This window comes from Protopterus annectens, chromosome 4.part1 (assembly GCF_019279795.1).
Source record: "Protopterus annectens isolate FY-2018-M chromosome 4.part1, PAN1.0, whole genome shotgun sequence".
Classification (NCBI taxonomy): Eukaryota; Metazoa; Chordata; order Ceratodontiformes; family Protopteridae; genus Protopterus; species Protopterus annectens.
Genome location: NC_056734.1, coordinates 490099789 through 490126083, shown reverse-complemented (window position 1 = coordinate 490126083; position 26295 = coordinate 490099789). Strand labels below are relative to the sequence as shown.

General features: G+C 35.9%; 1 long non-coding RNA gene across 1 annotated transcript in view; it reads right to left on the bottom strand.

Moving 5' to 3' along the window:
- The window catches only part of LOC122801383, a 137290-nt gene extending 111236 nt beyond the window's left edge, over positions 1–26054 (bottom strand). Inside the window, exon 1 of the long non-coding RNA XR_006364703.1 lies at positions 25985–26054. This is a non-coding gene — a long non-coding RNA (uncharacterized LOC122801383). The remainder of the gene's footprint in view (positions 1–25984) is intronic.
- Between the last annotated feature and the right edge of the window lie 241 nt (positions 26055–26295).

The following is a 26295-nucleotide window of genomic DNA, read 5'->3' as shown; positions in this document are numbered from 1 at the left end:
TATAAAGCGTTTTCAGTTAATTTATATTATATTAGCCTATTGTTTCATTGCTGTGACATTATTTAGTAATGCACTCCATTGCCAGATTTTAGTTGCAGTGTTAACAAGTAAAATGCATTTGTTTAAACTGTGCTTATTGACCTGAGTTTTGCTAAGGCAGGGGTAGACATCCCTGGCAACAGTGCCAAAGGACATCAGTTAAGCACATTTAACTTGCCGTCCCACTGAGGACCAGCACATAGGATGCTCTTGATCACTTAATGTCATACTCTTACATTTTTATCTTTATCCAACAGAATTTTTTGAAAACCTGACAATGTGTATTAATGAAATTAATAGCAAATATAGTCAATATGATTAAAATATATGTGAGCATGCAAGTGCTGTCCAAGCCTCCAACAGTTTACCTGCCTGGAATTTGAACATCTTGCAATAGCAAAAGTCATGACTTTTAGCACTCTGCTCAAAACAGTTTGCCTATTCTTGTTTTATTAATATTGCTACTCTGGAAACTAGTGATGACTAGTCTTTAACCATTTATGCAATCAGTCTGTACTTGCTTAAACTAATTATTTTTGTCAATAGATCTAATTTTATTGAGCACTAGTGCAGGTCAGTGACTATGGCTTTCCTGATCTTTATCAGCACTTTTACAACAAAATACAGTAAGTTAAATTACATAACCTGGCCTATTTCATCCAACCTAACGGAATAAGCCCTACCATAAGGCCCAGAAATACCTAGTGAATCCAGCCCTTCCCTAATTAAAGGACATCAGGATAAAGATGAACACAAAACATGGAAACTTAGCTTAGGGGATCCTTTATTGGAGTTTAGTTTGGGCCCAACCACACCCCCTTTCGACACTAATTATTGCTATTGTCCAATCTAATGTCACTTTCTCCTTCTCTCTCCCTGCCTTTCTGTCTCTCTTCTGTCAAAGTAACAGTACTTTTCTTTATCTCTCTCTCTCTCTCTCTCTCTCTGACAAACTATTACTTGTTAGTCATGGTGTCAGTTAGGAAACCCATGCTATTTACTCCCTTCCTCTTTAAGCGGAACAATTGTTTCTGATCTGTAAATTGCCAGATCCCTTTTTATCTGGTGCTTATTGCTTCTAAAAATATTCCCTTATTCACCTTTTACTAACTAACTGACCCCATAACAGATTTATACATGGCTAACTACTTTGTAATCTTCAAGATGGACTTACCCAAAGTGAGATCATAGGCTATCTGTCTGAGCCATCTCTATAAGACACAGGTGATCTGGAAAGCTAAACCTCCTTTATATCCTTCCAGTCACAAATTTTCAAGAAGCTCAGCAGCGGCACCACCCATCTTTGAAACAGGACCCTCATTCCTAGCCCTATGTTGATTGCTAACATTATATCTTGACCCTACCTCAAGTCATTACTGGTTGATGTTAAGGCATAACCGTGTAACCTACCGTCACTTATTTACATTTTATTTTGATATCTTACTTTATTTGTTTGCTAACCAGGTTAATCAAGCATGCACACATGCCTCTTTTGGGGAGCTGGCCTATGACTGATACCTGGTTAAGTGATTTGCTGAGACTCACTCTGTAGGTAATTGGAAAGTAGGGGAATCACAAATACATAACGACATGATGAAGCTTGTCAGTAGTTCATAGCCTTGATCATCCTGGCATCCAAGGCAAAGTCTCAGTGTTAGCCCTGATTCCCTACTGGCATTTGTGTGGACTTTATTAGACAAAACATTAATCAAGTAGTATGAAGTGGAGTACACTTTCGCATATACAGGTGCATCATTTACCCAATCATTACAAATAGATTAGAGATGCTAATTCTGAAGACTATGGTAAGTAGCACTAATCTGTTCATATTTCCTTTCTTTAATCTGCTTCCCTTATTTGGTGCTGTAGCAATCAAACCCATGTCATGACACCATGATACTCTAATGCTTCTTTCCTTCCAAGCTGCTCCATAACTTATTTTCCTTTGTTATCTCCACCAAAATCACTGTACCTCCTTAACTCCCTCATATCCTTATCCATCATCTTCTCCCTTCCTGAGCACAGCGTGCCCACCCTCCAAATCTATTGGTTAGGATCCTATTGCTCCTAGTCACCTCCATTCTACACTATTTCACTGCACCTGATGGCCGACATCCTCTCATAGCTTCACCCCTGTCAAATGCACATCATTTTTCCTTACTGCCCTCACCCCTCTCTTACTTATCCAACATCTTAATTACAGATTCAGAGGGTTGGACAAGCTCATACAAATTCAAGGTTGCAGTGAGACCTCATGTTTATCAAGTTCAATTTCCATCCTCTAGGATAGACACCTAGACATACTAAAATCAGAATCATATCATCCCTGTAGTATTAATTCTATTTGCCACTCCCATTCAGAAGTCACTCTCCATTATGTTCTTCAATCCTACTTAGATACAAGGGACAGTATCAGCATCAGATCTATGGATGCTCATCATTGGACATTCATTATCAAGTTAAAATTGCTATCTTCTTCTTCTTCTTTCGGCGTTTTCCCGGTTAGGGGTCGCCACAGCGGATCACCTTGTCCGCACATTGAATGGCAGTGGAGTTTTACGGTGTCGAGTTGCCAGCCCGGCGCCCAACCTTCCACAGAAGGCACACTCACACACACACCTAGGGCCAATTTAGAGTGTCCAATCCACCTGCAGCATGTCTTTGGGATGTGGGAGGAAACCGGAGCACCCGGAGGAAACCCACGCGACCACAGGGAGGACATGCAGACTCCACACAGAAGGCACCCCAGCCGAGGATCGAACCGGAGAACCTCTTGCTGTGAGGCGGCAATGCTAACCACTGCACCACCGTGGCCGCCCATCAAGTTAAAATTGCTATAATACTTTCTTATTCTGTTTGACCTTTAATTGCTGTAGTCCAGTAAACTACTGGAACTCTAAGAATGTGAAAAAAACAGACCTTTTGGTTTAGTTTAGTAATAAACAAATGTTTACAACTGGAACTATATTGTCGTGATATTATACTCTTTTTAATGTTTTTATTAGTAGCTGTAAGAATCTACAAGTGTTGCTGCTTTCTATCATGTATGTTTCATTATACGTAACAGTTCCATTGCCTGTGCTGTTGCAGACTTCAGTGCCATTACCACATTACCACATTACCACATTACTGCATAGCTCTCGATTGTTGTTGCTGACTTACTGAAGCACTGACTGGACTATATTAGAATGGGAGCTTTTCTCCCTGGGTGCCTGCTGAAAATGGAATCTAGCCAGCATGGCTAATCAGTCAAGAGAACATAAATAGGGAAAGTGACAGATAGAGAGATAGACAGATAGAAAGATAGATAGATAGACAGATAGATAGACAGATAGATAGACATAGACAGGTAGACAGTGGCAGACAGATAGATAGATAGATAGATAGATAGATAGATAGATAGATAGATAGATAGATAGATAGACAGATAGATAGATAGATAGATAGATAGATAGATAGATAGATAGATAGATAGATAGATAGATAGATAGATAGATAGATAGATAGATAGATAGATAGATAGATAGATAGACAGATAGATAGACAGACAGAGACAGGTAGACAGAGGCAGACAGATAGACAGATAGATAGATAGATAGATAGATAGATAGATAGATAGATAGATAGATAGATAGATAGATAGACAGACGGACAGATAGACAGACAGACAGACAGACAGAGACAGGTAGATTAGACAGAGACAGGCAGATAGATAGACAGATAGATATATAGATAGATATATAGATAAACAGACAGATAGATAGATAGACAGACAGACAGACAGACACAGAGAGATAGATAGATAGATAGATAGATAGATAGATAGATAGATAGATAGATAGATAGACGGATGGACAGATAGACAGATAGATAGATAGATAGATAGATAGATAGATAGATAGATAGATAGATAGATAGATAGATATATAGACAGATAGATTACATAGATGTTAGATAAAGGTGTATCTCTTCACAGAATAGACTCATCCAGTATCCTTGCAGACACTTTGAGTTTGATGACATCCAATAGACAGACAGATATTTACATAAATAAATAAATAAATATAAATATGCATATATACATACATGCATGCATACATAAATAGCTCCCTTGAGAAAATGTGTTTACCGTCCCTCCCAAAATTATTACTGGCTGATCTTTCCTGCCTGGACATCTATCTCAATATTCTATAACACTATCACTACCTCTTTTCCTTTACCTTCTTCACCTTTTGTTATTGTAAAGCACACTTTAAAACCATTACTTTAGACTATACTTCAAAACATTCTCTAAAGCCAATTATCTTTTTTGGCTTGCTTGTTTATGCTTTGGCCATAAGATGTGGAATTAAATTATGGCTCCTTAGCCATCACTACTCCCACTCTCACTACCACACCGACCATTCTTAGTCAACCATCCCCACCCTAAAATCTAACTCACCTTACCTGTATGAAGTCACATATACTATGGCTTAAAATGAAAGTATCAATTAGTAGAGCATATAAAATATTGCAAGATGACTATAAAAATCAATCAGAGGAGGTTAGAAAGGATTGAGAAGAAAGATTGGATAAGCAATTTACAAAGAAACAATGGGGAGATATATGTATGTCTCCCAAATATGCAACATAGTCGAGAAGATTTAAGATCTTTGCTTGGAAGTGTTTACACAGGTATTTTTAGACCCCACATAGACTCCAAAGAATTTTTCCTCAGGTAGGCAGCAAATGTCGGAGGTTTGATGGTAAAGAAAGAGGTATTTAGGAACATGTTTTCTGGAAGTGTAATGAGCTGACAGACTTTAAAGATTCACTGCAGACTATTCTGTCGGGGATACTGGGTGGGCAAATTGGTGTAACTAAGGAAATGATTTTTTGAGCTGTGATACAGAATCGGAACTGCCTAGACATAGCAAGGCCTTGCTGTCTAATTATAGTGGCCGCCAAAAAAACAATTACTAGAAAATGGAAATCAAAGTTTAAACCAATTGTACAAGAAGTAATGAATATAGCAACAGACATAAAACAACTGGAATTGGAATCTTTAGAAAAGGTTAGGAGCAAATTACTTAGAAACAAATGTGAATTGTCGGAACAATGCATGCAGAGGAGGAATGAGGTTTAAAAGAAGGCAGGATCTGAATGAGCTATGTCATGTTTGACTGACAATGACTGGATGGATTATAAGTGATATATAAATTTTGCAACTAAAATTATGTTAATATGGTTTGTGATTCAAAATGTTTACAACTAAAAATAATTCAACTGAAGTCATGAATTATCATTCAAGTGTGAAGTTCCTGCGGTTTCTACCCTTTTACTGGATCACCAAAAAAATATTTAATGACAACAGGAAACAAGGCTTACTATAAATATAGTTAAATCTGATTACCACAAAATTAAGATTACATAATAACAGATTTTGTCTATATCATTTTTTGGCTGAGGTTAAGGATTTCTTAGACAAAGACTAAATATCTTAGTCTTAAACCCCTAAAGGACAGTAGCTTGTGACCACTCTGCATGAAACAGGAAACCTCAGAGGTGCTCTTTCCAGCCCAATACCCTCCTGGTAACTGCTACTATCAATTGAGATGCTACACATGTGCTCCAATATACCCAAGTTTCACTTTAAATATATTTCTATGTCATTTACTCACTTTTTTGTTGTCAAAATAAAGAGCTCAACTCCCAATATGGATTATACCCTCTATCGAAAATTCTTTAAAAATTACTCATCTGTTATTTGTAAACCACTTCTACATATATTTACCCCCTCTCTCTCTCTATTTATATATATATATATATATATATATATATATATATATATATGTGTATATATATATATATATATATATATATATATATATATATATATATATATGTATGGGTCACCTTCAATCTGGTCTCAGCCATATGAAAGTCGAACATATGGATGTTCGATTATGTAAAGTAGATCCATATATGGGTCCCCTTCAGATGGTCAAACTTTTAAAAGCTCGACTTTCATATGGCTGAGACCACTTTTAAAAGTATGAATGGTCTGAATGAGGATCTCCATAGAGCACTGAATGGGAAGATTTCCCTTTACAGCAATGTAGTGTGATCTTGGAGTTAGTATATTTAAATAGCGGTGGGTGTGGGGGATGCAGGGAGGCATGCCCCCCATAGCACTGTTTAGTTTTTTTTTTGTTTGCTTATTTATTTTTTTCATATTTTTGAACCTTCAAATGTTCGAGCATATGGTCTCGGCCATATGAAAGTCGAACATTTGGATGTTTGATTATGTGATGTAGACCTATATATATATAAGATATATATATCTTCTTCTTCTTCTTTCGGCTGCTCCCGTTAGGGGGTCGCGACAGCAGATCAACTGTTTCCATTTCCTCCTGTCCTCTGCATCTTGCTCTGTCACACCAACCATCTGCATATCCTCTCTCACTACATCCATAAACCTTATCTTGGGCCTTCCTCTTTTCCTGTTACCTGGCAGCTTCATCCTTAGCATATTTTTCCCAATATACTCTGCATCCCTCCTCAGCACATGTCCAAACCAATGTAATCTTGCCTCTCTGGCTTTGTCTCCAAACCTTCCAACCTGGGCTGGCCCTCTAATATACTTATTCCTAAACCTGTCCATCCTCATCACACCCAGTGCAAATCTTAACATCTTCAACTCTGCCACGTCAAGTTCTGACTCCTGCCTTTTTGTCAGTGCCACTGTATCCAACCCGTATAACATAGCTGGTCTCACTACCCTCTTGTAGACCTTCCCTTTCACTCTTACTGGTACTCGTCTGTCACAAATTACTCCTGACACTCTTCTCCACCCACTCCATCCTGCCTGTACTCTCTTCTTCACCTCTCTTCCACACTCACCATTACTCTGAACTGTTGATCCCAAGTACTTAAACGCATTCACCTTCGCCACCTCTACTCCCTGCATCCTCACCATTCCTCTATCCTTCCTCTCATTCACACACATATATTCTGTCTTAATCCTGCTGACCTTCATTCCTCTTCTCTCTAGAGCATATCTCCACCTCTCCAGGGTCTCCTCCACCTGGTCCCTACTCTCACTACAGATCACAATGTCATCTGCAAACATCATAGTCCACGGGGACTCCTGTCTGATCTCGTCTCTCAACCTGTCCATCACCATTGCAAATAAGAAAGGGCTCAGAGCTGATCCTTGATGTAATCCCACCTCCACCTTAAACGCATCCGTCACTCCCACCGCAGACCTCACCCTACCCTCGTACATATCTTGTACCACTCTTACATACTTCTCTGACACTCCCGACTTCCTCATACAATACCACAACTCCTCTCTAGGCACCCTGTCATATGCTTTCTCAAAATCCACAAAGACACAATGCAACTCCTTCTGACCTTCTCTGTACTTCTCCATCAACACTCTCAGAGCAAACATCGCATCTGTAGTGCTCTTTCCTGGCATGAAACCATACTGCTGATCACTAATCATCACGTCCCTTCTTAACCTAGCTTCCACTACTCTTTCCCATAACTTCATGCTGTGACTGATCAGTTTAATCCCTCTGTAGTTACTACAGCTCTACACATCACCCTTATTCTTAAAAATCGGTAGCAAAACACTTTTTCTCCATTCCTCAGGTATCCTCTCACTTTCCAAGATTTCATTAAACAATCTAGTTAAAAACTTCACTGCCATTTGACCTAAACACCTCCATGCTTCCACAGGTATGTCATCTGGACCAACAGCCTTTCCGTTCTTCATTCTCTTCATAGCTATCTTTACTTCCTCCTTGCTAATCCACTGCACTTCATGATTCACTATCCGCACATCATCCAACCTTCTCTCCCTCCCATTCTCTTCATTCATCAACCCCTCAAAGTACTCTTTCCATCTGCTCAACACACTCCCCTCGCTTGTGAGTACGTTTCCCTCATTATCCTTCATCACCCTTACCTGCTGCACATATTTACTAGCTCGGTCCCTCTGTCTAGCCAATCGGTACAGGTCCTTTTCTCCCTCCTTAGTGTCCAACCTTTTATACAACTCTTCATACGCCTTATCCTTAGCCTTCACCACCTCTCTCTCTCTATATATATATATATATATATATATATAAATGATTAATTAAACAATTAGGTTTTAATGGAATACCTTAATTGGTTTGTAGTTTTGTATAAACGGGCTTGTTCTTTGCATATATTTTGTTCTGATGAAGTCTTTTAAAGATGAAAGTGAAGAATAAAAGGTTTTTAATGCTAATCCTGTAGCTGGTCTTTGTTCCTTCAAATTCTGGTGGAGTTCTTTTGTTTTGATATATATAGCTATATGAATTCCCTTCACAAGCTCAAAGTTTCAAACTTCGAACTGCAAATGGTCGAGACCATAAGATCGAAGTTTTGAAACTTTAAATGTTTAGAATGGAGACTGCCATACAGTGCTGAATGGGTTTTCCACACTCTAGCGTGATCTCAGAGTTGGTATATTTATTTAGCAGGGGGTATGGGCCTGCAGGGAGCTTGCCCCCCCCCCCCCACCTGCAAAACCTATTTTTTTTTATTATTACAGTTTTGAAGTTTTCAGAACTTTGATCTTATGGTCTCAACTATTTGCAGTTTGAAGCTTTGAAACATCGAGCTTGTAAAGTAGATCCATATATATATATATATATATATATATATATATATATATATATATATATACATATATATGGGTTCCTATCACATCATCGAACTGTGTAATCACCGACACTCACCTCTTCGACACCAATCCATCGACGTCCATATCATCGACAATTCCGGTAAGCGATCTTCCCCCTCACAGGACCCATGGTAGCGCTTCTTCCTGTGTTACACCGATCAGGGTTTACGTGATTCCGTACAATTTACCTTGAAAGCGCTACCATGGGTCCTGTGAGGGGGAAGATCGCTTACCGGAATTGTCGATGATATGGACGTCGATGGATTGGTGTCGAAGAGGTGAGTGTCGGTGATTACACAGTTCGATGATGTGATAGGAACCCATATATATATATATATATATATATATATATATATATATATATACACATATATATATATATATATATATATATATATATATATATATATATATATATACATATACATATATATATATATATATATATATATATATATATATTTGTGTGTGTGTGTGTGTGTGTGTATATATACTAAGGTATCCTTCCTATATTAGGAAGCCTGCCACACTTTGCCAACTTGGAACACTATAGACCCATTCTGTTTTAATCCCAAAGTCAAAATTCTAATAAAAAAATTATGTATAAGAAAGTTCTCAGCTTTCCATAAGACTGAGAACTACTTTGGCCTGGTCAATAAAGGTCCAAACATGGCTTATAAACCACCACTGCTACTTTGCTGCATATTATCTAACACAGACAACAACCTTGTCATAGGTATTGTTTTCATGGATCAAAGGAAAGCATTTGATCAGATTGTTTAATTACTTTGTTTATCTATATTTTATTAGCTGGAATAGCCATGCCAGATAGACCCCTTTCCAGAGAAGACCTAGAAAACAAATCTTAAAAGAAAAAAATAAATAAATATAGAGTACTTCATTCTGACTGCTGAATCAGGGCCTGTTGAGCCAGGGTAGCACACTGCCGACTACTGAAAAGGGTACATCAGGACCCTGAAGCAGGGAAGTAAAGCAACTTTGCAGCAATTAATAGGAAACAGATGTTTCAAGTTACTCAAGCTATATCAGGTTGTCTGTCCCTTGAGGAAGTAGCTTTCCTATCCACTAAGTCTAGAGATCATTACCTAGAGTTTCTACAAGGTTTGGGGCAAAGAAAGAAGTCAGAACTGAGAAGCGGCAGAAAAGCACCTAAAGCTGGGAGTTCTTATTAGTGTCCTTATTATGTGTGAGAGTTTAGAAGTGTTTATGAATGAGTACTGAAAACAAGCTGAAAAATTACTAAGATTTATTACAGTGCAGGAGCACAAGAAGAGAGAAAGGGGTGTAAGCCTCAAATACTCTGGAGGACTGTCTACCGAATAAGGTATTATTTGACTAAACTTGACAGTTTAAAAACGGTTTTATCCTTAGGCTAAAGACCTAAGAACAGCTTGTAATTTTGTTTTCTTATGATTGTATTGTTCTTCAAACTACATTTTAAATTGATTGAATGAAGCATATTTTAATTCTTTTTGTTCAAAAGAAATAAAATTATGTATGCACAAATCTTCTTTAAAGTCTGAACTAAACAGCTAATTCTGCTTGAATTGTTATAACTGATAAAGAGTGATATATACCTTTGTGATTTGAAAGAAACACTAAGTGCCAACACAAGCAGGCCTATCTTTGTGAATATATTAAATAATAATTAAGTATTACAATGAACTGGCCATGTTTTAGCAAACAAGGCATGACCTTGCTTTAGCAGATTATTTTGGCTCTTCACAGCGCACATAGCCTTCTTGCTGAAGTAATTATTGATCTTGCTTTTGAACTCAACAGTACTTTCAGGTGGTATTTCCAAGATGGCTGCACACTGATCAGCAGTTCACCCTCAACTCTCCCAGTGTGAAAAAAGAAACTGAAATACAAGGGCCAGGAACTCTGTCACTTTTAGTAAATTCAGTTACTGGCTAGTAAGTACACTGCCTGGATGCCACTATGATTAAGGGAAATACTGACAGCATAGCTATCTGGAATTTTGTAAATAATTATATGTAATTTGTGAATATCAGCATGGTTTACATAAGATGCTTATGTTACAACTATAATAGTATGTCATGTGTATATCAAACTATGTTTGTACAGACAGTGTGTGTTAAAAAGGGATTTTATAAAGTGCTTATGCTTAAAATGTAACCACAGTGTATCCTATTTTAAAAAGAACAGAAATGTACATGCACTATTTTAATTGCTTAAATGTATATATTTTAACAGTAGAAACTGGAATAGAGGAGGTTAACTTCAGAAAAATAACAGAAATTAAATTACTTTATGGCTAGGCCATAAAATATGTTATCTTCCAGTTTTCAATGCAGCTAGACACAGAATCTGTGCTAAAAAGCTTTCTGTATTGTCTTCAGAGTGAACTAATTACTAGTTTTGAAAAGATGAAGGAAGGTAATTGTTTTATGACTTCCAGCATCTGCCAAAGATCTGAGGTCTATGCATTTTCACAGGTAGATGATAAATACTGCTAGCTTCCAGCAAAGAGGGTTTCATCTGGAATAGAGTCAGATGACAAGAAATTATATCATTCTGCAATGTATCCCAGCAGTAATATTTGAGATATTAATTTGAGAGTCTCTTAATGAGACAGGATATTTTGTATTCTGTCTTTGACCTGACAACAACTAGAAGATCCATTCGCCACATCAACCTTGCTATGATGAAGTAAGTTACTAGGGAATAGTGTAATTCTTTTAGATATACTCCGGAATATAGCAAAGCTTAGTTTAAATGAATGTCTTTATTTATTTGAGACTGTCCTGCAATGTTGTTTTAAATATTTCCTGTGATTTTGAGCTATGATGTCACTGTGATTATATATTGAGTATTTTCTTGTTCTTTTATTATTTAATATTTATTACTAAATATATTTAAACCTTTCATTGTGGCTAATCATCTAGAGATATTTAAGTTCTGAGAGCACTTGCATATTTATTTGGTGACACTGTGTGGGCCACTCCTAATAGCCTTACGCTTGGTAAAACTACCATTATATTAATATTAATAGTAATATTACACAGTAAGATTGGACACCATTTGTTAAGGGCCTTAAAGTAGCTGATGAGTTGGCTGGTGCCAGTGATAACTACCTTATAGTATGGGCAGTAGGGGGCATAGCTAGTAAACCTGTGCCAGCCTTTCCCAGATGTGCGCACTCGTGTGTGTGTGTGTGTGTGTGTGTGTGTGTGTATAAATCAAACCTCAAAGAGTGTGTTTATCAGCTACTTGGGCAGGGACATGAATCACTGGTTGAACAGAGAGGGTACTGGAGGTCTTGGCTTGGTCACTTGGTTGAGATCTCAACTCTATAACTGTGCCAGTCGGGAGTCTTATTGGGGATCTGGAGAAAGAGGGAGAAACCAGCCCCAGACTGACTGTGATCTCTGTGTGCTCTTAAGGAAAAATGCACCTGATGCAGACAGCTGCATCTGGAAATACTGTGTGTGTGCCTGTTATCCTCCCACTGTACGTTCTCTGCTGTTGCCAGTGGTGAGTACTGAGACTCCTTGACTACTGGCCCAGTGGTGGGCCATCACAGCCACCAAAGAAGGAACTACATCATCCTGAAAGAAAAGCAACTAGAAAAGATGAATAGAAAACACTGACTGGGAAGAATCCTGCACTTGTTAACCAAAAAGCATTTCTAGCTCCAACTTTGGAGCATGACATAGCTTCCAGTAACTTAGAGGAAAAAATAACTCAAATATGCTCACAGCTGATTCAAATAAATAAAACACTGAAGGGGTATATCAACTCAAATAACAAAAGGCTGGGAATGGAAGAATATTTAAACAGATTCCGATAAACTAATAAAATTGCAAAAAATCAGAGGTCAGAATGAAAAAAAGCTGGCTGAGTATGACACTGTTCAAGAAGAGATGTTTCAAAAAATGGTAGAATTAGAGGACAGAGCATGTGGGAAAAATATGACATTTTCTGCTGTACCAGAGAAACTAGAAGAAACATATGTATTAATTTTATGAAGGCACAGATAAGCAACTGGACTGGTATTCCACAGCAGAAATTGATAACTGAAAGGGTACACTGTGTATATGCACCAAATCTGGCCACGAGAAAGTAGTCAAAACCTGTATTAGTAAAGATGCAAACCTACCAGCAGAAAAAAAGTTGATCCTGACAAAACTGTTTCAAAAGGGGCAAAGAATTTACAATTGGAGACAGTAGAGTGTTTGTGGAAAATTATTATGCACTGTATACCAGGCAGAAGAGAAACAAACATATTCCACCAATGAGGAAATGTTAAAAGGTAGGTGTGAGATTCAATCTGTTGCATCCAGCTATCTTCAGAATATTTTCCTAGAGGATCAAGGTAATTTTTAAAGCAGAACAGCAAAGTAGGAAATACAAAAGTTTGTCCAACAAAGGGTGTGCCATCAAACAGAAGGGGACTCTGATCTCATTCTTCTGATAATAAAGCACATACAGAGACTTTACCAGTGAAACTTTTTCTACTTTCCCAAAAGAAAAATGTTTTAGAGACAGAGAAAAGCATAGGAGTTGACTAAAAGAATTGGGACTACCTTGTAATTGAACTGAAGTCTGGAGTTGGGTATGGAGATGAACAGAAAGAAGACCAGCAACATGGAAATTAGTGAATAAATGGACTGCAAAACATCAGTTGCATTTGTGAAATATGGCTGTATAAGAATAAGTGGAGAATGGACTTTTGTTGACTTTGTTAAGCTTGAGAGGAACTGAAAGGCATTTGTTTCACTTCAAGTCATTACATTTGGAAGGAAACTGTGAGCAAGGGAAGAGGAAGAGGCTGGAAAATGGTAAATAAGTAAAACTACTTCTGGTCTTAATAGTATTTCTATGAAATTTTTCATGATACAAATTTCACATTTTACAGTAAAGTATTTTTATTTGTTCTTGTATGTGGTAAAGATACTAAAGTAAACTAATGCCTTTTTCTCGCTCTCTTTCTTTATTCTTTTTTAGTATTATGAAATGTGGGAATTACAATGCAAAAAGAGAAAAAAATGCTAGATAAAAGCATGTTTAAGTTACTAGACTGTAATCTTGGGTTGTTAATGTAAGGAATGGGGTACGAAAGTGCAAAGATCATAACATTTGTAGAGCTTATATCCTATAGCTTACTACTGCATAGGTGAATGTTTGGATTATGACCGTTGGCCTAATCTAATAACAAGTTTTAAGGGGAAACAAGTAAACAGAATGCTGAATTTAATTAAATGTTTTTTTTAGCAATAAATGTTTTAGCTTTCTTTAGAAGCTTGCAGCTGAGGGTTATATTTTTCTTGCATTTCCATGCAGACAAATTGATAACAGGCAATAAAAAGCCAGGACACTTCTTTCTTTAAGGCCAAAAGTTAATGATTTCTGAAAGCATGCAAGTTGTTTTTCACATCTGGGAGGGGAATAAAGATAAAAAGAGCAGACACCAATTAGTGTAAGTAGAAGCACAGGCAATAGCATGCATCTTATCATGGACAATCTCAGTCTTAGGTTAGTTACAGCCTGTGCTTATAGCTATCTATTTGGGACAATTGTTCCTACAAAGGGGGGGGGGGTTAAACTTCATTATTTGAAGATGCACATTGTTTTGCCTGTTTGTATTAAGTTAACAGGTTATGAGATGTACTGGGGGCTATCTTTGGCTTTCTGATTGAGGGTTTTCATTAAAACAAAAAAGTATTGTAAAATGTGGCATAGGTTACAATCTAAGAAAAATATGTGTAAAAGCTCAACCTGCCAAACATTAGAGGGTGCATGAATCACAAAAGCTGGAAATAAACATTTAAAAAGGATTTCTGGATGGATGTTCTGCAGAACATCGAGGACAAAATAAATCATGAGTACTTATTTTAATTGCTAGATGAGCTCCCATAGTGAGAGGAGATGAGAAAAGAATAATGATGGCAGATTTGTGATAGTAAGGAGCTACTGGCAAATGATAAGGATTGTGCTGGCATGTATATATATATTCCACATAAAACTGCTGTTATGGTGCTTAACAAAATATGGGAGAAATAGTCAGCTTGATTTGCTACAATGAGGATGTATCTATGGGGGCTAGAAGGGAAAATAAAACAGAATAGGTTATATCTCTGACAAGATTTATGAAAGTACTTGGTATAGAAGATAGAAATTCAGTAGTAGGAACTCACAGAGAATTTACATATTATTTCCTATGGTAAAATAACTGGGCAAGACTAGACAGAAATTAAATTTCATAAAAACATGTCCATTTAATTAAGAACTTTGACACACACCCAATAACTATTTTGGATCATGTACCAATAATTATTAAGTTAAAAATGCAGGGTAATGAAATAAAAATGAGACACTGGTGTTTATCTACCTACCTGTTAAATAGAAAGGAATTTAAGGAATTGGTAGTAGAAATTATTTGGGAGTTGTTATGGATGATAGAAAGTACTGTGGATTGTATAGCTAGTGAGTGGGATAAAATGAAAATTGAGTTTAAAAATAGGGTAGAAAAAAAGAAAAAGACAGAAGGTTAAGAAGTAACAAGAATTATTTAGAGGGGCTGACAATGGTTAAAGTATTAACAAAATAATGGGAATTTCTCAAAACAAGAAGAGGTGCAATTGCAAAGTGTTAAAGAAAAAATAAGGGATTACCTGGATAGTATGCTGGAGTTTAGAAAGATTGCTGTTAACCAATTGTTTTTTTATAATAACTCTAGAGCACAAAAACTTTAGACAATAGAAGTTAGAATGGGTTGTTGGCAAATTTAGGGAGCCTATGATAAGTAAAATAACCAAAGATCCCATACAGGTATTAGAGATATTTTGGAAATTTTATGAAAATTTGTAAAAAGCAGAGAAGTGGGGAAATCAGAAAAAGCACAAATGGAAATATTTATGGAAGACTTAAATATGTCAAAGTTAGAGGTATATGAAGATCAAATAGAAATGGGGATATATAATCAATCTACAGAAAAGTCTCCAGGAACAGATGGTATTTTGGGTGGGTGTTTGGAAACTAGAAGAGAAGAAAGTAATAAAGATATGGATGGTTTTGTTTAACAGTATTTTAAAAGTAGGGGAATCACCAATATCCTGAAAAAAGCTGTGAGGGTTGTAATATGTAAAGATGGTAAAGGCCCATCAGATCCAGCTTTATGTAGGCCAAAAACCATGTTTACAAATTGTTTATGTCGGTAATGGTTAAAGGAATGGCAAATGTGTTGCCAAAATTGATAGATACAGATCAATGTGGTTTTGTGGAGAGGAGGCAAACATTTGACAGCATTAAAAGAGCAATGATGATCCGGAGGAAGCAGAATGTCATAAAATATTACTTTTGTTAGTGGTTCTTGGTGAAGAGAAAGCATTTGACAAAGTAAGCTGAGATTTTATGAGCAGGGCGATAGAAGCATTTGTATTTCCTGATACAAAAATAAGATTACTTATAATTATATATGAGGGATCAGAGGCAAAAATCAAAGTGGGAGAGTTCCTCTCCACTAAATTATGTCTGAACAGAGGGCCCAGGCAGGGAGTTCAGCTTTCCCTTTTTTGTTGCATTATATTTAAAACCATTGGCAAAGAAAATAAGGGACTCAGAAATCCAATGATATAATTGGTATGGTATTCAAGAAAAGTTAATGATTTCTGAAAGCATGCAAGTTGTTTTTCACATCTGGGAGGGGAATAAAGATAAAAAGAGCAGACACCAATTAGTGTAAGTAGAAGCACAGGCAATAGCATGCATCTTATCATGGACAATCTCAGTTTTAGGTTAGTTACAGCCTGTGCTTATAGCTATCTATTTGGGACAATTGTTCCTACAAAGGGGGGGGTTAAACTTCATTATTTGAAGATGCACATTGTTTTGCCTGTTTGTATTAAGTTAACAGGTTATGAGATGTACTGGGGGCTATCTTTGGCTTTCTGATTGAGGGTTTTCATTAAAACAAAAAAGTATTGTAAAATGTGGCATAGGTTACAATCTAAGAAAAATATGTGTAAAAGCTCAACCTGCCAAACATTAGAGGGTGCATGAATCACAAAAGCTGGAAATAAACATTTAAAAAGGATTTCTGGATGGATGTTCTGCAGAATATCGAGGACAAAATAAATCATGAGTACTTATTTTAATTGCTAGATGAGCTCCAATAGTGAGAGGAGATGAGAAAAGAATAATGATGGCAGATGTGTGATAGTAAGGAGCTACTGGCAAATGATAAGGATTGTGCTGGCATGTATATATATATTCCACATAAAACTGCTGTTATGGTGCTTAACAAAATATGGGAGAAATAGTCAGCTTGATTTGCTACAATGAGGATGTATCTATGGGGGCTAGAAGGGAAAATAAAACAGAATAGGTTATATCTCTGACAAGATTTATGAAAGTACTTGGTATAGAAGATAGAAATTCAGTAGTAGGAACTCACAGAGAATTTACATATTATTTCCTATGGTAAAATAACTGGGCAAGACTAGACAGAAATTAAATTTCATAAAAACATGTCCATTTAATTAAGAACTTTGACACACACCCAATAACTATTTTGGATCATGTACCAATAATTATTAAGTTAAAAATGCAGGGTAATGAAATAAAAATGAAGCACTGGTGTTTATCTACCTACCTGTTAAATAGAAAGGAATTTAAGGAATTGGTAGTAGAAATTATTTGGGAGTTGTTATGGATGATAGAAAGTACTGTGGATTGTATAGCTAGTGAGTGGGATAAAATGAAAATTGAGTTTAAAAATAGGGTAGAAAAAAAGAAAAAGACAGAAGGTTAAGAAGTAACAAGAATTATTTAGAGGGGCTGACAATGGTTAAAGTATTAACAAAATAATGGGAATTTCTCAAAACAAGAAGAGGTGCAATTGCAAAGTGTTAAAGAAAAAATAAGGGATTACCTGGATAGTATGCTGGAGTTTAGAAAGATTGCTGTTAACCAATTGTTTTTTTATAATAACTCTAGAGCACAAAAACTTTAGACAATAGAAGTTAGAATGGGTTGTTGGCAAATTTAGGGAGCCTATGATAAGTAAAATAACCAAAGATCCCATACAGGTATTAGAGATATTTTGGAAATTTTATGAAAATTTGTAAAAGCAGAGAAGTGGGGAAATCAGAAAAAGCACAAATGGAAATATTTATGGAAGACTTAAATATGTCAAAGTTAGAGGTATATGAAGATCAAATAGAAATGGGGATATATAATCAATCTACAGAAAAGTCTCCAGGAACAGATGGTATTTTGGGTGGGTGTTTGGAAGCTAGAAGAGAAGAAAGTAATAAAGATATGGATGGTTTTGTTTAACAGTATTTTAAAAGTAGGGGAATCACCAATATCCTGAAAAAAGCTGTGAGGGTTGTAATATGTAAAGATGGTAAAGGCCCATCAGATCCAGCTTCATGTAGGCCAAAAACCATGTTTACAAGGTGTTTATGTCGGTAATGGTTAAAGGAATGGCAAATGTGTTGCCAAAATTGATAGATACAGATCAATGTGGTTTTGTGGAGAGGAGGCAAACATTTGACAGCATTAAAAGAGCAATGATGATCCAGAGGAAGCAGAATGTCATAAAATATTACTTTTGTTAGTGGTTCTTGGTGAAGAGAAAGCATTTGACAAAGTAAGCTGAGATTTTATGAGCAGGGCGATAGAAGCATTTGTATTTCCTGATACAAAAATAAGATTACTTATGATTATATATGAGGGATCAGAGGCAAAAATCAAAGTGGGAGAGTTCCTCTCCACTAAATTATGTCTGAACAGAGGGCCCAGGCAGGGAGTTCATCTTTCCCTTTTTTGTTGCATTATATTTAAAACCATTGGCAAAGAAAATAAGGGACTCAGAAATCCAATGATATAATTGGTATGGTATTCAAGAAAAGTTAATGATTTCTGAAAGCATGCAAGTTGTTTTTCACATCTGGGAGGGGAATAAAGATAAAAAGAGCAGACACCAATTAGTGTAAGTAGAAGCACAGGCAATAGCATGCATCTTATCATGGACAATCTCAGTTTTATGTTAGTTACAGCCTGTGCTTATAGCTATCTATTTGGGACAATTGTTCCTACAAAGGGGGGGGGTTAAACTTCATTATTTGAAGATGCACATTGTTTTGCCTGTTTGTATTAAGTTAACAGGTTATGAGATGTACTGGGGGCTATCTTTGGCTTTCTGATTGAGGGTTTTCATTAAAACAAAAAAGTATTGTAAAATGTGGCATAGGTTACAGTCTAAGAAAAATATGTGTAAAAGCTCAACCTGCCAAACATTAGAGGGTGCATGAATCACAAAAGCTGGAAATAAACATTTAAAAAGGATTTCTGGATGGATGTTCTGCAGAATATCGAGGACAAAATAAATCATGAGTACTTATTTTAATTGCTAGATGAGCTCCAATAGTGAGAGGAGATGAGAAAAGAATAATGATGGCAGATGTGTGATAGTAAGGAGCTACTGGCAAATGATAAGGATTGTGCTGGCATGTATATATATATTCCACATAAAACTGCTGTTATGGTGCTTAACAAAATATGGGAGAAATAGTCAGCTTGATTTGCTACAATGAGGATGTATCTATGGGGCTAGAAGGAAAATAAAACAGAATAGGTTATATCTCTGACAAGATTTATGAAAGTACTTGGTATAGAAGATAGAAATTCAGTAGTAGGAACTCACAGAGAATTTACATATTATTTCCTATGGTAAAATAACTGGGCAAGACTAGACAGAAATTAAATTTCATAAAACATGTCCATTTAATTAAGAACTTTGACACACACCCAATAACTATTTTGGATCATGTACCAATAATTATTAAGTTAAAAATGCAGGGTAATGAAATAAAAATGAGACACTGGTGTTTATCTACCTACCTGTTAAATAGAAAGGAATTTAAGGAATTGGTAGTAGAAATTATTTGGGAGTTGTTATGGATGATAGAAAGTACTGTGGATTGTATAGCTAGTGAGTGGGATAAAATGAAAATTGAGTTTAAAAATAGGGTAGAAAAAAGAAAAAGACAGAAGGTTAAGAAGTAACAAGAATTATTTAGAGGGCTGACAATGGTTAAAGTATTAACAAAATAATGGGAATTTCTCAAAACAAGAAGAGGTGCAATTGCAAAGTGTTAAAGAAAAATAAGGGATTACCTGGATAGTATGCTGGAGTTTAGAAAGATTGCTGTTAACCAATTGTTTTTTTATAATAACTCTAGAGCACAAAAACTTTAGACAATAGAAGTTAGAATGGGTTGTTGGCAAATTTAGGGAGCCTATGATAAGTAAAATAACCAAAGATCCCATACAGGTATTAGAGATATTTTGGAAATTTTATGAAAATTTGTAAAAAGCAGAGAAGTGGGGAAATCAGAAAAAGCACAAATGGAAATATTTATGGAAGACTTAAATATGTCAAAGTTAGAGGTATATGAAGATCAAATAGAAATGGGGATATATAATCAATCTACAGAAAAGTCTCCAGGAACAGGTGGTATTTTGGGTGGGTGTTTGGAAGCTAGAAGAGAAGAAAGTAATAAAGATATGGATGGTTTTGTTTAACAGTATTTTAAAAGTAGGGGAATCACCAATATCCTGAAAAAAGCTGTGAGGGTTGTAATATGTAAAGATGGTAAAGGCCCATCAGATCCAGCTTCATGTAGGCCAAAAACCATGTTTACAAAGTGTTTATGTCGGTAATGGTTAAAGGAATGGCAAATGTGTTGCCAAAATTGATAGATACAGATCAATGTGGTTTTGTGGAGAGGAGGCAAACATTTGACAGCATTAAAAGAGCAATGATGATCCGGAGGAAGCAGAATGTCATAAAATATTACTTTTGTTAGTGGTTCTTGGTGAAGAGAAAGCATTTGACAAAGTAAGCTGAGATTTTATGAGCAGGGCGATAGAAGCATTTGTATTTCCTGATACAAAAATAAGATTACTTATGATTATATATGAGGGATCAGAGGCAAAAATCAAAGTGGGAGAGTTCCTCTCCACTAAATTATGTCTGAACAGAGGGCCCAGGCAGGGAGTTCATCTTTCCCTTTTTTGTTGCATTATATTTAAAACCATTGGCAAAGAAAATAAGGGACTCAGAAATCCAATGATATAATTGGTATGGTATTCAAGAAAAGTTAATGATTTCTGAAAGCATGCAAGTTGTTTTTCACATCTGGGAGGAATAAAGATAAAAAGAGCAGACACCAATTAGTGTAAGTAGAAGCACAGGCAATAGCATGCATCTTATCATGGACAATCTCAGTTTTAGGTTAGTTACAGCCTGTGCTTATAGCTATCTATTTGGGACAATTGTTCCTACAAAGGGGGGGGGGTTAAACTTCATTATTTGAAGATGCACATTGTTTTGCCTGTTTGTATTAAGTTAACAGGTTATGAGATGTACTGGGGGCTATCTTTGGCTTTCTGATTGAGGGTTTTCATTAAAACAAAAAAGTATTGTAAAATGTGGCATAGGTTACAATCTAAGAAAAATATGTGTAAAAGCTCAACCTGCCAAACATTAGAGGGTGCATGAATCACAAAAGCTGGAAATAAACATTTAAAAAGGATTTCTGGATGGATGTTCTGCAGAATATCGAGGACAAAATAAATCATGAGTACTTATTTTAATTGCTAGATGAGCTCCAATAGTGAGAGGCGATGAGAAAAGAATAATGATGGCAGATGTGTGATAGTAAGGAGCTACTGGCAAATGATAAGGATTGTGCTGGCATGTATATATATATTCCACATAAAACTGCTGTTATGGTGCTTAACAAAATATGGGAGAAATAGTCAGCTTGATTTGCTACAATGAGGATGTATCTATGGGGGCTAGAAGGGAAAATAAAACAGAATAGGTTATATCTCTGACAAGATTTATGAAAGTACTTGGTATAGAAGATAGAAATTCAGTAGTAGGAACTCACAGAGAATTTACATATTATTTCCTATGGTAAAATAACTGGGCAAGACTAGACAGAAATTAAATTTCATAAAACATGTCCATTTAATTAAGAACTTTGACACACACCCAATAACTATTTTGGATCATGTACCAATAATTATTAAGTTAAAAATGCAGGGTAATGAAATAAAAATGAAACACTGGTGTTTATCTACCTACCTGTTAAATAGAAAGGAATTTAAGGAATTGGTAGTAGAAATTATTTGGGAGTTGTTATGGATGATAGAAAGTACTGTGGATTGTATAGCTAGTGAGTGGGATAAAATGAAAATTGAGTTTAAAAATAGGGTAGAAAAAAGAAAAAGACAGAAGGTTAAGAAGTAACAAGAATTATTTAGAGGGCTGACAATGGTTAAAGTATTAACAAAATAATGGGAATTTCTCAAAACAAGAAGAGGTGCAATTGCAAAGTGTTAAAGAAAAAATAAGGGATTACCTGGATAGTATGCTGGAGTTTAGAAAGATTGCTGTTAACCAATTGTTTTTTTATAATAACTCTAGAGCACAAAAACTTTAGACAATAGAAGTTAGAATGGGTTGTTGGCAAATTTAGGGAGCCTATGATAAGTAAAATAACCAAAGATCCCATACAGGTATTAGAGATATTTTGGAAATTTTATGAAAATTTGTAAAAAGCAGAGAAGTGGGGAAATCAGAAAAAGCACAAATGGAAATATTTATGGAAGACTTAAATATGTCAAAGTTAGAGGTATATGAAGATCAAATAGAAATGGGGATATATAATCAATCTACAGAAAAGTCTCCAGGAACAGATGGTATTTTGGGTGGGTGCTTGGAAGCTAGAAGAGAAGAAAGTAATAAAGATATGGATGGTTTTGTTTAACAGTATTTTAAAAGTAGGGGAATCACCAATATCCTGAAAAAAGCTGTGAGGGTTGTAATATGTAAAGATGGTAAAGGCCCATCAGATCCAGCTTCATGTAGGCCAAAAACCATGTTTACAAAGTGTTTATGTCGGTAATGGTTAAAGGAATGGCAAATGTGTTGCCAAAATTGATAGATACAGATCAATGTGGTTTTGTGGAGAGGAGGCAAACATTTGACAGCATTAAAAGAGCAATGATGATCCGGAGGAAGCAGAATGTCATAAAATATTACTTTTGTTAGTGGTTCTTGATGAAGAGAAAGCATTTGACAAAGTAAGCTGAGATTTTATGAGCAGGGCGATAGAAGCATTTGTATTTCCTGATACAAAAATAAGATTACTTATGATTATATATGAGGGATCAGAGGCAAAAATCAAAGTGGGAGAGTTCCTCTCCACTAAATTATGTCTGAACAGAGGGCCCAGGCAGGGAGTTCATCTTTCCCTTTTTTGTTGCATTATATTTAAAACCATTGGCAAAGAAAATAAGGGACTCAGAAATCCAATGATATAATTGGTATGGTATTCAAGAAAAGTTGCCTTTATTTGCAGGTGATATTCTTTTGCACCTGATAAAACCAGAAAAAGGACATCTAATTGTTGTGGAACATTCTGAGGCAGTTCTGTGTTTTTCAGGATATAAAATCAGTGAAGATAAATCAAAGGCTATAGCCATAAACTATGTACATACAAATGAAATGGATCAGCAATACCCATATTTATGGGGACATTATAAGATATGGTATTCAGGGGTATGGGTTAAAAAGGATGCTGTTGTGGCAGCTAAGGATATATGGGAAGAGACTAAACAAAAGATGATGCAAAAACTGAAAAGCTGGAAGCTCTTACCTATGGATATGGATAGCAAGATGCAATCAATAAGACTGTTTTTAATCCCTTTAGTTTTATACACAGCTCAGGCATATTTTTATCAGAGGAGAAGCTGTGGGGAACAATTATTAAAGAGTTGAAGGATTTAATCTGTGAGGGGAAGAGGGCAAGAGTCAAGTGGGATAAGTTGATCCTTCCAATAGAACAAGGAGATTTAGGATTATGCAATCTGAAGGGATATTTTAGAGCTGCACAGTTAATGCTCTTACACATAATACAAGTAGAAAGCTACAATTCAAAGTAGAAAGGGATGGTGATGAAGCAGGGAGAAATTCAAGAAACAAGGAAAGAGTGGAATTTTGGATGCAGATCCCTAGGAAGAATAACAACAGTCATACAGAATATTATACTTATAAAGTAGCAGAAAGTATACTAAGAAGTAAGCCAACATGGGGATGGAGAAAGGAGATTCTGCTGATCAGGAAAACTGCAATTAGGAGTACACAGAATAGGCAAGAGGGGTCTGGAATTTACTGGAGGAAACTGACAAAAGAATCAGGGTATTAGGAACAAATAATTAGAGAGGGAAAGGTAATAGAATGGGAAGAGGCCAAGAATAATTTGGACTGCAGGCTACAGGCTGCCTTACCTATCAGGGATTGATAATCAGACTGTAGGCAAACAGAAAGGGATAGTGGAATCCTAAATGAAAGACCTGCACTGGTTGAGTTTTTAGTTGTATCTAGAACAGAAGCTGCTATTAAAAAAAGGATAATTAGTAGGACATGTGAAATATTGTATGCTAACTATAGGAATCAACCAAAACAGGTCAGAAAAAATTGGGAAGAGATACTAGATAACCAATTCACAAAGAAACAATGAGAAGACGTGTATGGCTCCCAAATATGCAAGAAAATCAACAAAATTTAGGATTTTTGCCTGGAACTGTTTGCACAGGAATGTTATACCCCAAGCAGACTCCAGGGAATTTTTCCTCAGGTAGACAGCAAATGTTGGCAGTGTAGTGGGGAAGAAAGAGGAAACTGGGAACATATGTTCTCAGAGTATAAAACTGGCAACGTGTTCTCAGAGTGTAAAACTGGGAATGTGTTCTCAGAGGGTAATGAGTTAGTAGACTTTAAAAATTGCATACATAGTACTTTGTTGGGAATACTAGGTGAGCAAATGAGTGCAACTAAAGAAATGATTTTTGAGCTGGGAAACAGGATCTAAATTGTCTAGACATACTAAAATTTTGTTAAGTTTAATTCTGCTGGCTGTCAAAAATGCAGTTACTAAAAAATGGAAATCAAAGTCTTACTTGCTAATATGGTTTGATTACTTTTATATAAATCTAAGTTTGCCTGTGTCACAAATGATAATTTAATAAATGTGTTTAAATAGTATACTTTCAGGTGTTCTGTTCATGTAAATTGTTTTTTTACAATGTTGCAAGGAAAATATTTCTTGGTCGGTCACCCATCTTGCTTTTGGTCACCAAACTTTACATCAATTCAAATCAAAATCAGTGTGGATGTGTGAATGCTTTTTCTTTAGATTTAGGAATGAAACTAGATTGTCTGCATTGACTGTTATGCAAAAACAAAAATGTAAAGTTAAATACATAATGGAAATAAAGCAACCTCTACTTACAAGACAACCACCTGACCTCAGACACACCGACACAATAATGACTTGTAGCAGGAAGATCGACAGTGAATGTGGCCACTCTGTTATAAACACTGTGGAGTCTGCCTGTAACACATTTATGAAGATTACCCATAACTATAGCACAGTAAAATGCTTTTGTAAGAGTGGCTCTGCTAGAATAACTCTCTGTTTGTTTCTGAGAAAAACTTTCATTTAGTGTAAGCTATCTAATTTTCAGTTTTTCTTTATGACAGACAGTATATGCTCCCTGAAGCTTATATTTTATCCAAATTGATGTAGTTCCATAACTCAATTATTTTTATATAAACTAAGTTTCTGATTATTAGAAAATTGTTTTGAAGGCATACCACTTAAATGTTCCTGATTTTGAAGGATGTCCCTGATTTTACATCATATTTTTGTTCTGTCGCTCATAAAATGTTTGATTTTCTGGTAAATCCCTGAAGGTTATTGTCAATCCGTGATGCCAGTCATTAGTTTCATATGTCTTATACTTCAAATAATGACAGTCGATGCAAACCATGTTGTTCTATCAGCATTCCAAGTGAATTTGGGTAATATTTAAAAACTGTCCCCGATTTTAAACCTTTCCCTCCCATTATTATTGGCTTTGTCCAGAATTCTTCAGGAAAGAAGTCAAGAGGTATGCTTGAAAAACTATGATTGCTACTGGAAAGCATGTTTTTTTTTTTTTTTTTTGCAAAGAAAGAATATTTTAGTTTTGTCCCCCCCTCCCACCCCCATTAAGAATTGATCTAGGAGCCTTTGGCACATTGTATAAGGTGAATGTCCTCATATGCTAACCCATTCTATCGGTGTAAATTGAAAAAAGTAGAGATCCAGATATAAGTTATTAAAAACAAACACTTACAGAATCATGTGTTCCAAACAATGGCCTGCTTTCTCTCTGATGGGTAGCTAGCAAGCAAAGAAAGAGCAGATGCACTGCAACCTTCATCTAAGACACACGCACTCACACACACACACACACACACACACTGGATGATGGGTAACTAATTTCAAAAATGTAGTGTGCATGCCTTGACAAGTGCAAAAACAACAGGTTATGACACACCTATCTTGTTTATTAATATAGTATGAAAATTGCACAACAACAGAAAATAAAAATAATTAATAAGGACTGCTCTTCTGATGAAGCAGGAAAATAAACTATTCATCTGC